The sequence below is a fragment of the Oryctolagus cuniculus genome, chromosome 14 (assembly GCF_051225735.1).
Source record: "Oryctolagus cuniculus isolate XC-2025 breed Fujian yellow rabbit chromosome 14, ASM5122573v1, whole genome shotgun sequence".
Classification (NCBI taxonomy): domain Eukaryota; kingdom Metazoa; phylum Chordata; class Mammalia; order Lagomorpha; family Leporidae; genus Oryctolagus; species Oryctolagus cuniculus.
The window spans coordinates 57,209,235-57,223,455 of record NC_142880.1 but is presented as its reverse complement, the minus strand read 5'-3'; the positions used below and the strand labels follow the sequence as shown (position 1 = coordinate 57,223,455).

Genomic DNA, 14,221 nt, shown 5'->3' with positions numbered 1-14,221 from the left:
CTTGAGGTTTGATGTTAAGTTGTTTATTTGAAAGCCTTTATTTTTTTTATTTTTTGACAGGCAGAGTGGACAGTGAGAGAGAGAGACAGAGAGAAAGGTCTTCCTTTTGCCGTTGGTTCACCCTCCAATGGCCGCCGTGGCTGGCGTGCTGCGGCCGGCGCACCGCGCTGATCTGAAGCCAGGAGCCAGGTACTTATCCTGGTCTCCCATGGGGGGTGCAGGGCCCAAGCACTTGGGCCATCCTCCACTGCACTCCCGGGCCACAGCAGAGAGCTGGCCTGGAAGAGGGGCAACCAGGACAGAATCCGGTGCCCCGACTGGGACTAGAACCCTGTGTGCCGGTGCCGCAAGGTGGAGGATTAGCCTAGTGAGCCACGGCGCCTGCTGAAAGCCTTTGTTTTTAATACAGGTACTTTTTAACTATAAATTTTTTTCTTAGAACTGCCTTTGCTATATCCTATCAGTTTTTTTTCAATTATTATTTAAAAATATTGCCCTTTGTTTCGACATATACCCATTGGTTGTCCAGCAGTGCATTGTCCAATTTCTACATATTTTTAAAATTTTTCAACGTGTATCATTATTTTCTACTTCAGAAAAGATGAATGATGTTATTTCAGTCTTAAATTTGTTAAGACTCATGACCCAACGTGTGCTTTATCCTGGAGAATGTTGCGGGTAAACTTCAGAAGAATGTGTGTTATGCTGCTATTGCATAGCATGTTTGGGACATGTCCGTTACATCCTTTTGGTCTAATGTATAGTTCTCATCTGTTTCTTATTGATTACCTATATGCATTATCTAAACATTGGTATATTGGTATATATATATATATATAATATGTATTATATGTATATAATACATGATTAAATTGCTGTCAATGTATCCCTTCAGATCTGTTAATATTTGCTGTATTTAGTTAATTACACACTTATTTATTTATTTCTTAAAGATTTTATTTATTTACTTGAGAGGTAGAGTTACAGACAGTGAGAGGGAGAAACAGAGAGGTCCTCCATCCACTGGTTCACTCTCCAAATAGATGCAATAGCCAGCGCTGAGCCAATCCAAAGCCAGGAGCTCCCTCTGGTTCTCCCATGCGGCTGCAGGGGCCCAAGGACTTGGGCCATTTTCCACTGCCTTCCCAGGCCACAGCAGAGAGATGGATCATAAGAAGAGCAGCCAGGTCTAGAACTGGCACCTATATGGGATGCTAGAGCCACAAGTATAGGATTAACTTACTGCACCACAGTGCCTGCCCTGGCACATATATATATAATTGTTATATTGTCTTGATGGATTGACCCCTTTCATAAATTCATGATCTTCTTTGATGTTTATTACCACTTTTTTAAAGGTTTTTATTTAATGAATACAAACTTCATATGTGCAGCTTTTAGGAATATAGTGTTTCTTCCCCCCATTCCCACTCTTCCACCCCTACTCCCATGCCACCTCCTATTCTCTCTCCCATTCCACTTTTCATTAAGTTTTGTTTTTAATTCACTTTATATGCAGAAGACCAACTCTATACTAAGTATTACCACTTTTGACTGAAAGTCTGTTTGGTTTGATATAAGTATAACCACCACTCCTTTTAACATTTGCATGGAATATTTTTTTCTAGCTCTTTACTTTCATCCAATGACTCTTTTGTTTGTTTCTTTATCATTTGAAAAGCAGAGTAGCAAAGAGAAAGAGTGATCTTCCATCCACTGGGTCACTTCCCAAATGCCCATAAGCAGCCACAGCTGGGCCAGGGCAAAGCCAGGGTTGTGGAACTCCATTTGGGTCTCCTGCATGGGTGGCAGAAAACAAAATACTTAAGGTATCATCTGCTGCCTCTGTATATGCAAGTTAACAGGAAGCTGGATCAGAAATGGAGGCTGGAAGTGATTCCAGGCACCCCAATATGGAATATAGGCATCCCAAGTGGTGACTTAACCTGCCATGCCAAATGGCCATAGTGATGGGTATTCTTAAAGCTAAAGTCAGTCTCTTGTAGGTAGCACTTTTTTTATTTTTATCGTTTTCCTTTTAGTCTGTTCAGTCACTCTATATATCATTTGATTTAATAATTTAAACCATTTACATTTAAAGTAATTATTTATTGATAAATACATTTTTACTATTATCATTAATTTTTTTTCCTAGTTGTTCTATAGATCTTGTTCCCTTCTTTCTCTCTTGCTATCCTCTTTGTGAGTTTTTTTTCTTTCTTTCTTTCTTTTCTTTTTTTTTTTTTTGAGTATCTACTATAGATTTTTGCTTTGTTGCTACCAGGAGGATTACATAAAACTTATCATTTTAATAGTCCATTTTAAGCTGATAGCAACTTTGATTGCAAACAAAACTACATTTTGATCCCTCTTTCCCATAATTTTTGTCTTTTATATTGTGTGCCCACTAACAAATTATTATAGCCATTGTTATTTAAAATACTTTTCTTTTAACCTTTACACTAAAGTTATAAGTGATTTTCACTTCATCATTGCCCCATTAAAGTATCCGATTTTGACACTATACTTACCTCTGGGTTTTACAATTTCCTTTATTTTCATGTTGATAAGTTGTGTTCTTTCATTTCTGTGTGAAAAGCTTCTTTCAGAACTTCTTGTAAGGAGGTCCATAGATGATAAATTCCCTTAGGTTTTGTTTGTCTGGAATAGTCTATTATTCCTTTATTTCTGAAGGACAGCTATGCTCACCAAATGTTCTTGATTAGCACTTTGAATAAATAGTTTCATCCTATCCTGGTATGCATGATTTCTTTAGAGAAAGCAGTTGATAGCCTGAAAATGTTCCTTTGTATATCATAAGCCTTTTTTCTCTTGCTTTCAAAATTCTTTGTCTTTGATGTTGGACCGTTTATAACAATATGTCTTGGTGAAATCTTCTTTGCATTGAACCTATTTGAAGACCTTTGCAGGTTACGTACCTGGTTGTCTATATCTCTCCCCTGATTTGGAATATGTTCATTTTCAATGATTATTTTTAAAAATAAGCTTTCTTTTTTGTTTATCTTTTTGCCTTTCATTCTCTTAATATGAGTGTTGGCTCTTTTGGTGATATCTCACTAATTTTGTTGGGTTTCTGTATTCCTTCACATACTTTTCTGACTTGTGAATATACTCATGTGACCTGTTTTCAAGTGCACAGATTCTTTCTCTTCAGCTTAATCAAGTCTGTTGTTTATATTCTCTGCTACATCTTAAAAATTTTATTCATTTATTTTTTAATTCCAGAGTTTATTTTTGGTTCTTTTGTAAATTATTTTGATTGCTTTATTAAACTTCTAGTTACATTCATATATTATTTTTGTGGTTTATTTAAAAATTTAAAAAAATATATTGAGTACAGAATAATTTTAAATAATATTTATTTTCATCATTTGAAAGACAGATAGGAAGGAGGGGAGAAAGAGAGAGAGATATTCTATCTGTTGGTTTACCACCCCAATGCCCACAACTGCCTAGCCAGGCCAAAGCTAGGAGTCTAGATCTGCATCTGGGGTCTTCCACGTGGGTGACAGGGGCCCAAACACGTGAACCATCATCTGTTGCCTCTGAGTATGCATTAGCAAAAAGGTGAATAGGAAGCAAAGTGGGTGGAACTACAGCTGGCCACTCTGATGTGGGATGTAGGCCTTAAACTGCTGTACCACTACCACCTACCCCTTGATTTTTTAGCTGTCCCTATACATTCTCTTGATATCTTCCTCAATAATGATTCTTTAGGGGATGGTGCCATGGTGCAATAGGTTAATCCTCCACCTGCGGCGCCGACATACCATATGGGCGCTGGTCCTAGTCCCGGCTTCTCTTCTTCCAATCCAGCTCTCTGCTGTGGCCCAGGAAGGCAGTAGAAGATGGCCCAGGTCCTAGGGCCCCCACACCTGGATGGGAGATCAGGAAGAAGCACCTGGCTCCTGCCTTCGGGTTGGCGCAGCTCCGGCCGTTGTGGCCATTTGGGGAGTGAACCAACGGAAGGAAGACCTTTCTCTATGTCTTTCCCTCTCACTGTATGTAACTCTACCTCTCAGATAAGTAAATAAAAAATCTTTAAAAATGATTCTTTAAAATTTTTTAACATTCAATTCGGAGATATCCATTTATTTGGTGTTGGTTATTGGAATTCCATTGTGTTCTTTTCATAGTGTCATATTTCTGTGATTTTTCATGTTTCTTGAAATCTTGCATTGCTATTTTACATTTGAAGAAGGAATCACCTCCTCTTATCTTTACTGGTTGGTTTTGGGAGAAAAGCACTTTGACTAATCAGTCTGGTCAGGGAGTCTGGGACCGTTTCACACTGTTCGTATGAATGTGACAATTCTACACCTCTTGTTTCCTTTTGGGAGAGTTCGTAGAGTATATGCCTTCTTGATCCCACAAAGACGGACTAGGTGCTCAGAGACTGCCTGTTTGTTTTATGTAGGGTGCTGCCCTGAAATACTCTGTCCTGCAGAGTCTCAGATGTACTTGCTGCCCACATGGATGTACTGGTGGAGTTGGCCTAGGTGATGGGGAGATGAGGCTCATAGAGCATTTGGAATCAGTTGAGGGAATCCACAGATCATGGATCTCAAGTGGATCATGGGTTTATATCCTTCTGGAATCCATAGAGCAATTAGTAGGGTCCATACCCTCTCTTTTCTGCTTTTAGCTCTATCAGCTGGGCCTAATTTTCTGTGTACTGCAAGTAAAATAAAGCATGTCACGTGGCTGGAGGAGCCAGGAGCTCACTCACTGCACTCTAACTTTTCCCCTTGGGACACTTTGTGGGCAGTGGAATTGTGTTCCTTCAGGAAGACTGAAAGAGGTGAAGTGAAACCATTCTTTCTCCCCTCATTGATGCATTTATTCTCTGATTTTTGCTGCGCTGTTCTGCTGGAACTTCTTTGCTCGATTCCTGACTTCTGCCAAGGTTTTCTTTTTTCATGAGTAGTTGTGAAAATCAGTTCTTCTGGGGGAGAGTGGTGGTGATGATAGAAAACTCCTACTCTTCCATCTTTCCTCCTTGATCTTTTAAGTATCTGTGTTCTTCAAAGTTTATCTCAGTAGCTCCATTTTCATGTCTTCATGCCAATAAAATAGGAATGTAGTTGGTGGCAATAAATGCCTTTCTGATTAGACTGTGTATATATGTGGTAGTTGAGCATCTGAGAGCAGTGACACCTTCCAGAAAAAGTAGGTAGAAGTTAATTGCGGTGTCATTGGATTGCTTGAAAGGGTGACTTGTCATGTCTTGGGAATCAGAAGTGAGCTGGCTGTAGTGCCTCTGTTAATAGAATTACTGAGGCCTCCCTATACTAATACTTCCTGGTGCCTTCCAAAAGTGTTGATATTTGCTTTCCCAAGTCGTAGACACTCCCATTTTATTCTCCATAATCCCTAGATAGAAATATCTAATTTTTCCAAAGTTCTGGGTGGTATGAAAGCTTTAGATCTGCACTGCTCAAGTGGGCCTTCTGTAGGGAGCATAGTTGATGGGCAGCCTACATGCTGAGGCCATGTGTCAGCTAATTTGCTAGCAATGCCTGAGCATGGCAGGGATACTAGAATGGCAACATTCCTCTTAGTGTAGGACTCTTCTAATACACAGGGGCTCCTTTCTAGCCTGGCTGAGACTTTCTCAATATGGTGCTGGGCTATGAGTCTATTCCTACATGATTTTCCTTTATATTTCTCCTTTCATAGATGTTAGATCTGCATTGTTAACAGAAATCTCTTTCTACCTACTTCTGTTCTTTGTCCCTCTGACTTTCATGAATGATTGACACACTAGTTCTCTCAAGTATATCTAACGCCATGTTGGAATTGATGTTTCTAAAGACTTGACCTGGCACAAATGGTAAATACTTCATCACAACTGAAAGTTGTGCCATATAAAATGAACTTGCCTCATCTCAGAAGTCAGCTTGTAGAGGTTAGAATGGTAAGGAGGGAAGAAGGCAGAATAGGGAGGGAGCTTACTGCTGTAGTGTAGAGGAAGATGGTTAAAAAAAAAAGTGGAGGGGGTGCAATCTCAGGAAAGAATTAGAAGAGAAAACTGCAGAGGAAACTCCATGCAAATTAGAGGGGCAATGTGGACCTATCTGGAGGGTGTGGACATGCACAACTCAGGACCCCAGCAGCTAAGAGCCTCAGCACCAGCTTTTGAGAGTGAGGTCAGATCAGACTGCAGCAGCAGCCCAAGCCACTGGTAATAAAGCTGCGGGAAGAGACTGATGTGGGTCTAGTCTGGAGCCCCGTGGCGGGTAGTGTACCTGCCAACTAGAGGGAAAAAAAGAGAACACTTTTCTCTCTGCCCGACCGACCACATGACCTGGCATACTATAACTAGCTGAGAGGCAGTAGGTGCCACTTTGGACATACATAACAGTTGTGCCAGCTCGTGGCTGCACATCCAGCAGCCAGCCAAGAAATGATGCCTGAGTCAAGACATGACAGGGGGCAGAGTGCTCATGACTATGGGAGCCTGTGTGCCTGGACTATGAAAACATTGTGACTGCGTGGAAGGGTGTAGGATGTGGCTGGGTCTTTGGGCAGTCACTTCGGGTAGCTTCACAAGATAAGGGCTCCCTGATTCCCTGTTGAGAATCAGTCATTGCTGCAGGATCTGTGATCATACCAAGGACTGTACAGATCTTTAGTGTGGTTCTTGTGACAGTGCGGAGGAATATTCTATCAGGTGTAACTAGTGCCCAGGCATTGTCTCCTTGGAGGAGAGGAGGTGAGCATGAGACTGTGTCAACAGAGCTGAAAAAACCTCCTCTTTGATTTAAAAAAAAAAATAAAAGAGGTTTACTACCAACTTGAGTGTCATTTTGGACACACCCCTGCCCTGGAGCACTGCACAGAGCACCATGACCACACCCAGCACATGCCTCAGGGCATTCACTGAAAGAGCAGACATCCAACCAACCAACAGAGGCACAGTCCAAATAATGTAAAAGCCATCACAGGGGTAAAAAAAGAGAAAAAAACCAAATGTCTCCACAAATGCCTAATAGTAAGTGTATAAATTCAAGAAACAAGGATAAGGAAGATAACATGATGCCCCTAAAGGAACACAACAACACTTCAACACAAGAATGTAAAAATGAAGAGATTGGAGAAATGCTGGAAACAGATTTCAAAAAATTGATTGTATAATTATTTAGAAGTAATCAGAAACAAATCCATGAATTAAAGAAATCCATACATGACATGAATGGAAATTTTTCTGATGAAATTGAGATGTTCAAAAGAAATCAAAATGAAATATTGGAAATGAAGAATTCAATAGATCAAATAAAAAATATGGGGTAAAGTCTTAACAGCAGATTCAGTGAGGCAGAAGAAAGAATATCAAAGTTAGAAGACAAATCTCTGGAAATTTTACAGTCAGACAAAAACAAAACAAAAACAAAAAATTAGAAAAGTGAAAAACAGTGTTGGAGATTTATGGGATACTGTCAAACAACACAATATATGGGTCTCAGGAGTTCCTGACAGTGTAGAAAGAGAGAATGGATTAGATCGCTGTTAAATATAAGAGTGGGAATAAGAGAGGGAAGAGATGTACAATTTGGGACATGGTCAAGCTTACTTGCCCCAAACGGTAGAGTTAGAAACATACCAGGGGATTCCAATTCAATCCCATCAAGGTGGCATGTACCAATGTCATCTCACTAGTCCAAGTGATCAATTTCTGTTCACAATTGATCATAATGATAGGACTAAGAATCAAAGGGATCACATAAACAAGACGAGTGTCTGCAAATACTAACCGATAGAACAAAAAAGGGAGAGAACGATCCAACATGGGAAGCGAGATACACAGCAGACTCATAGAATGGCAGATGTCCTAAACAGCACTCTGGCCTCAGAATCAGCCCTTAAGGCATGCAGATCTGGCTGAAAAGCCCATGAGAGTATTTCAGGCATGGAAAGCCAAGACACTCTGGCAAAAAGCAAAACAAAACAAAACAAAAAGACCTAAATGAAAGATCTCTGCGAGTGAGATCCCAGTGGAAAGAACAGGTCATCAAAGAATGAGGTACCTTTCTCTGAAGGGAGGAGAGAACTTCCACTCTGACTACGACCTTGTCTAAACATGATCAGACTCGGTGAACTCAAAAGGCTTCCATAGCCTTGGCAACTCATGACAAGAGCCTAGGGTGATTACTGATGCCATAAACAAGAGTGTCATTTTGTTAAGTCAACAACAGGAGTCACTGTGCACTTACTCCTCATGTAGGATCTCTGTCCTTAATGTGCTGTACATTGTGATTTAATGCTATAACTAGTACTCAAACAGTATTTTTCACTTTGTGTTTCTATGTGGGTGCAAACTGTTGAAATCTTTACTTAATATATACTAACCTGATCTTCTATATATAAAGAGAATTAAAAATGAATCTTGATGTGAATGGAAGGGGAGAGGGAGCAGGAAAGGTGAGGGTTGTGGGTGGGAGGGAAGTTATGGGGGGGAAAGCCATTGTAATCCATAAGCTGTACTTTGGATATTTATATTCATTAAATAAAAGTTAAAAAAAAAGAAAGGCCTTTTTAGTGAAATAATTACAGAAAAATTCCCTTATTTGGAGAAAGAAAGGGAAGTCCCAGTACAGGAAGCTCATAGAGCTCCTAGTAGACATTACCAGAAAAGATCCTTGCCACAACACATTGTAGTCAAGCTCTCCACAGTAAAACATAAAGAAAAGATTCTAAAATGTGCACAAGAAAAATGCCAGATTCCTTTCAGAGCATCTCCAATTAAACTCACAGCTGATTTCTCATCAGAAACCCTGCAGACTAGGAGAGAATGGCAAGATATATGCCAAGTCTTCAGAGAAAAAATCTGCCGACCAAGAATACTGTACACTGCAAAGCTCTTATTTATGAATGAAGGTGAAATAAATACCTTATATAACAAGCAGAAACTGAATTTGTCACCACTTTCCTAGCCTTGGAAAGATGCTTAAGGATGTGCTATACTCAGAAACACAGAAATATGGTCATCACTATGAAAGAAGGTGAAGGCAAAAAAATCTCCAGTAAAAGTACAAAGGGAATCCAAAGTAAACAATAACAATATTTATGGAAAAATGGTAGGGCCAAGTCCTTATCAATAGTCAACTTGAATATAAATGGCCTCAACTCTCCAACCGGCTGGCTGAATGGATTAAAATGCAAAACCTATCTATTTGCTGCCTACAAGATACACATCCTATCAACAAAGATACAGGCAGACTGATAGTGAAAGGATGGAAAAAGAGATTCTGTGTTAACAGAAACCAAAAAAAGAGCTGGTGCAGCCATCCTAAAATAGACAAAATAGACTTGACCACAAAAACAGTTAAAAGAGACAAAGAAGGGCATTATCTAATGATTAAGTGATCAACAGAAAGTTGTGACTGTAATAAATGTATATGTGCCTAATTAAAGGGCAACTGGCTATTGAAAAGAAATGAAATGGATCTAAAGGGAAACATAGACTCCAATACAATAGTAAGGGAAACTTCAAAACCCAGTTTCAACAATGGACAAATCAACAGACAGAAAATCAGCAAGGAAACAACAGAGTTAATTGACACTAGAGACCAAATGGACCTAATGAATATCTACAAAGCTTTTCATCCTACCGTTGCATCAGTACATGAAATTTTCTCTAGGATAGACCACATGCTAGGCCATAAGGCAAGTCTCAGCAAATTCCAAAAATTCTAAATCATACCATGCATCTTCTCTGACCACAATGGAATGAAGCTGGAAATCAACAACTGAAGAATATCAAGAACATATGCAAAAAAAAAAAAAAAAAAAATGGAGACTGAACAACATACCCCTGAATGAACAGTGAGTCAAACAAGGAAATCAAAGAGAAATAAAAAAATTTCTAGAAACAAATGAAGACAACCATTTAACAAATTAAAACATATGGGATATAGCAAAAGCAGTGTTAAGAGGGAAGTTTACAGCAATTGGTGCCTACTTCAAGAAATTTAAAGGCACCAAATAAATGAGCTATCATGAATTACACAGACCCTGAAATACAGTGGCAAACCAAACCCAAAATTAGTAGGATAAAGAAATAATTAACATTAGAGAAGAAATAAACAAAATTGAAACAAACAAACAAACAAAAAAACCAATACAGAAGGTCCGCAAAATGAAGAGCTGGGTTTTTGAAAAGATAAACAAAATGAAACAGCATTGACACAACTAACCAAAAAAAGAGGGACATGACCAAAATAAATAATATTAGAGATGAAAATGGAAATGTAACAACAGATACATCAAAATTAAAAAGAATCATAAGAAATTACTACAAAGAACTGTATGCCAGCAATTGGGAAACCCAGAAGAAATGGATAGATTCCTGGACACATACAACATACATAATTGAGCCAGGAAGACACAGAAAACCTAAACAGACAAATAACCAAGATGGAAATTGAGTCAGTAATAAAGACCCTCCCAAGCAAAGAAAAGCCCAGGACCAGATGACTACTGAATTATACCAGACATTTAAAGAAAAACTAATTCCAATTCTCAATCTGTTCAAAACAATTGCAAGGGAGGGAATCCTCCCAAACTCCTTCTGTGCAGCCAGCATCACCTTAAATCCTAAACCTGAAAAAGATACAACAGAGAGAACTACAGACAAATTGACCCAATGAACATAGATGCAGAAATCCTCAACAAAATACTAGCCAAAAGAATCCAACAACACATCAGAAAGATCATTCACCCAAAGTGGGATTTTTCCCTGTTATGCAGGTATTGTTCAACATTCACAAATCAGTGTGATACATCCCATTAACAAACTGAAGACCAAAAACCGTATGATCATCTCAATAGATGATGAGAAAGCATTTGATAAGATACAACATCTTTCATGATGAAAACCTCAAGCAAATTGTGTAAAGAAGGAACATTTGTTGACATAATCAAGGCAATTTATGACAAACCCATGGCCAGCATCCAATTGAATGCGTAAAAGGTGGAAGCATTCCCACTGAGATCTGGAACCAAACTAGGATTCCCACTCTCACCATTGCTATTCAATATAATCCTGGAAGTTTTAGCCAGAGCCATTAGGCGAGAAAAAGAAATCAAATGGATACAAATTAGGAAGGAATAAGTCAAATTATCCCTATTTGCAGATGTCATGATTCTATATATGGAGAATCCAAGATATTCTGAGTGACTATAGGAACTCATAGAAGGGTTTGGTAAAGTCACAGCATATAAAATCAACAGGCAAAAATCAATAGCCTTTGTATACACAAACAATACCATGGATGGGAAATAACTTCTAAGATCAATCCCATTCACAGTAGCTACAAAAAAATCAAGTACCTTGGAATACATTTAATCAAGGATTCAAAGTTCTCTCTGATGAAAATTACAAAACAATAAAAGAAAGAAATATGACATATAAAATGAAAAAATCTTCCATGTTCATGGATTGGAATAATGAATATCATCAAAATATCCATACTAATGAAAGCAATTTGCAGATTCCATGTGATACCAATCAAAATACCAAGGAATACTCTCAGATATAGAAAAAATGAGGCTGACGTTCATATGGAAACATAGGAGACCCCGAATAGCTAAAGCAGTCTTATACAACAAAAACAGAGTCAGGGGCATCACAATACACAGTTTCAAATCTCACTACAGTGCAGTTACAATCAAAGCAGCCTAGTACTGGTACAAAAACAGATGAATTGATCAATGGAACAAAATAGAAACTTCAGAAATCAGCTCATACGTCTAAAAAACCAGGTTATCTTTGACAAAGTAGCTAAAATCAATCCATCGGGCAAGGACTGTCTCTCCAACAAATGATGCTGTGGAAACTGGATCTCCCCATGCAGATATATGAAGTAAGGCCCCTACCTTTTACCTTACACAAAATTCCAGTCAGAATAGATTAAAGACCTAAGTCTATGACCTGATACCATCAAATTGTTAAAGAACATTAGGAAAACCCTGCAAGACATTGGTAAAAGTGGAGTTCTTGGGAAAGTCTCCAGAAGTACAGGAAATCAAAGCCAAAACTGACAAATGGGATTACATCAAATTGAGAAGATTCTGCACTACAAAATAAAAATTCAGCAAAGTGAAAAGGCAACCAACATAATGGGAGAATTTATTTGCAAACTATGTAACTGTAAAGGATTAATAACCAGGATATATAAAGAGATGTAACTCAATAACAACCAAAAAAAGATCCCAATTAAGAAGTGGGCAAAGGACTTAAACAGTAAGTTTTCAAAAGAATTCCACATGTCCAACAAACAGATGAAAAAATGCTCAGGATCACTAGCCATCAGGGAAATGCAAGTCAAAACCGCATGAGATTTCACCTTGCCCCCATTAGAATGGCTTTCATACAGAAATCAACAAATAACAAATGCTGGAGAAGATGTGTGGAAAAAGGGAGCCCTAATTCACTGTTGGTAGGAATGTAAACTGGTGCAGCCACTGAAGAAGACAGTTGGAGATACCTCAGAAATCTGAATATAGACCTACAATATGACCCAGCCATTCCACTCTTGGAAATTTGCCCAAAGGAAGTGGAATCAGCACATGAAAGAGCTGTCTGCATTCCCATGTTTATTGAAGTTCAAACACAATAGCTAAGATAGGGAATCAACTCAAATTCCCATTAACTGAATACTGGATAAAGAAATTATGGGATATGTACACCATGGAATACTATATAGCAGCAAAAAATAAATCCTGGAACTTGTAACAAAATGGATGTTACTGGAAAACATAATACTTAGTGAAATAAGCCAGTCCCTAACAGATACATACCATACCTTCTCTCTTATGTGATAACTAATAGAGCACTCAAGAAGCAATCTATAGAAGTGAAATTGAAACTTGGAGATATGATGACTTTAAACAGCCCTTGTTTCAACATTTAGGACCAATTTTTTTTGTACTATTTTGAACTCTTTATTTGGTATAGAGTTAATCATATGTGTATAAAGTTAATTGAAAATAGATCTTAGTAAATGATAAGAATGGGAATAGGAGAGAGAGGATGAAGAAGAGTGGGTATGTGGGTGGAAGAGTGGGTTACAGTGGAAAGAATCACTATGTTCCTAAATTTATACTTAAGAAATTCGTGATGTTTGTATTCCCTAATAAAAGGTTTCTGTGGAAAAAATGGAAATGTAGATTTGATCTTAAAAATAAAACACTAAAAATGTTAAGTAGGGTGAGAATGGCATGGAGAAACTGAGATTCTTCAGTTAGTTCTCAGCAGGGTTATTTTGGAGGGCATTGAATTTTATTTAATAAACTAAATCAGGAATCCTAGAGTATTATACTCTGAGGAGGATTCTTTCTGTTTAAAATAGGATTTCCAAGTTTGGGATGTGTTTCAGTTTCTAGGACAATTAAATCTCATAGAACACTGTGTTTGTGTAATATGTCAGATAAATGAGGTGTTTCATAGTGATATTAAACAAAAATAAGTGGGTTGAAGAATGTATATTTAGATTGAGATTGTTGAGTTTTTGGATACATGTATTTGTGTGCAATGAGAGGGCTGTCATCAACTGGGAGAAAATTCAGAATATGAAAAGGTTGTTCATTCTCATTTACAATTATCCAAAATCCATATTTCTGTATTAAAAAAGTGATATCCTGGTCAACAAATCATATAGAATTAAAAAAAAAAACTAAAGAGAAATTCTAGTATTTCTGATGGGAGAGTTCATGTCCATTTGGTAACCCACTTTATCTTCAGCCATTGTAGATGTTCAGGAAATATTTTGAGGGGGGAGGGGATTAAAAGAATTATGTTCAGGATAGTACTTTTTTTAAATATTATTTTTTATTTTTATTTTTTTTTATTTTTTGACAGGCAGAGTGGACAGTGAGAGAGAGAGAGACAGAGAGAAAGGATAGTACTTTTTTTAAAAAAATTATTTATTTATTTGAAAGGCAGAATTACAGAGAGGCAGAGGCAGAGAGAGAAGTCTTCCATCCATTGGTTCACTCCCCAATTGGCCTCAACGGCCAGAGCTGTGCCTATCTTAAGCCAGGAGCCAGGAGCTTCCTCCAGGTCTCCCACGTGGATGCATGGGCCCAAGAACCTGGACCATCCTCCACTGCCTTTCCGGGCCACAGCAGAGAGCTGGATGGGAAGTTGAGCAGCCGGGACTCAAACCAGCACCCATATGGGATGCTGGTGCTTCAGACC

General features: G+C 38.3%; 1 long non-coding RNA gene across 13 annotated transcripts in view; it reads left to right on the top strand.

Annotated features, from left to right (window-relative positions):
• The window catches only part of LOC149122331 (uncharacterized), a 375,722-nt gene that overhangs the window by 168,858 nt on the left and 192,643 nt on the right, over positions 1 to 14,221 (top strand). Inside the window, exon 3 of one of the 13 annotated variants that reach the window (XR_016220701.1) lies at positions 3,838 to 4,033. The exons of the other annotated variants lie outside the window; for them this stretch is intronic. This is a non-coding gene — a long non-coding RNA (uncharacterized LOC149122331). Of the gene's footprint in view, positions 1 to 3,837; positions 4,034 to 14,221 lie in introns of those variants that run through there. 13 annotated transcript variants of the gene reach the window in all.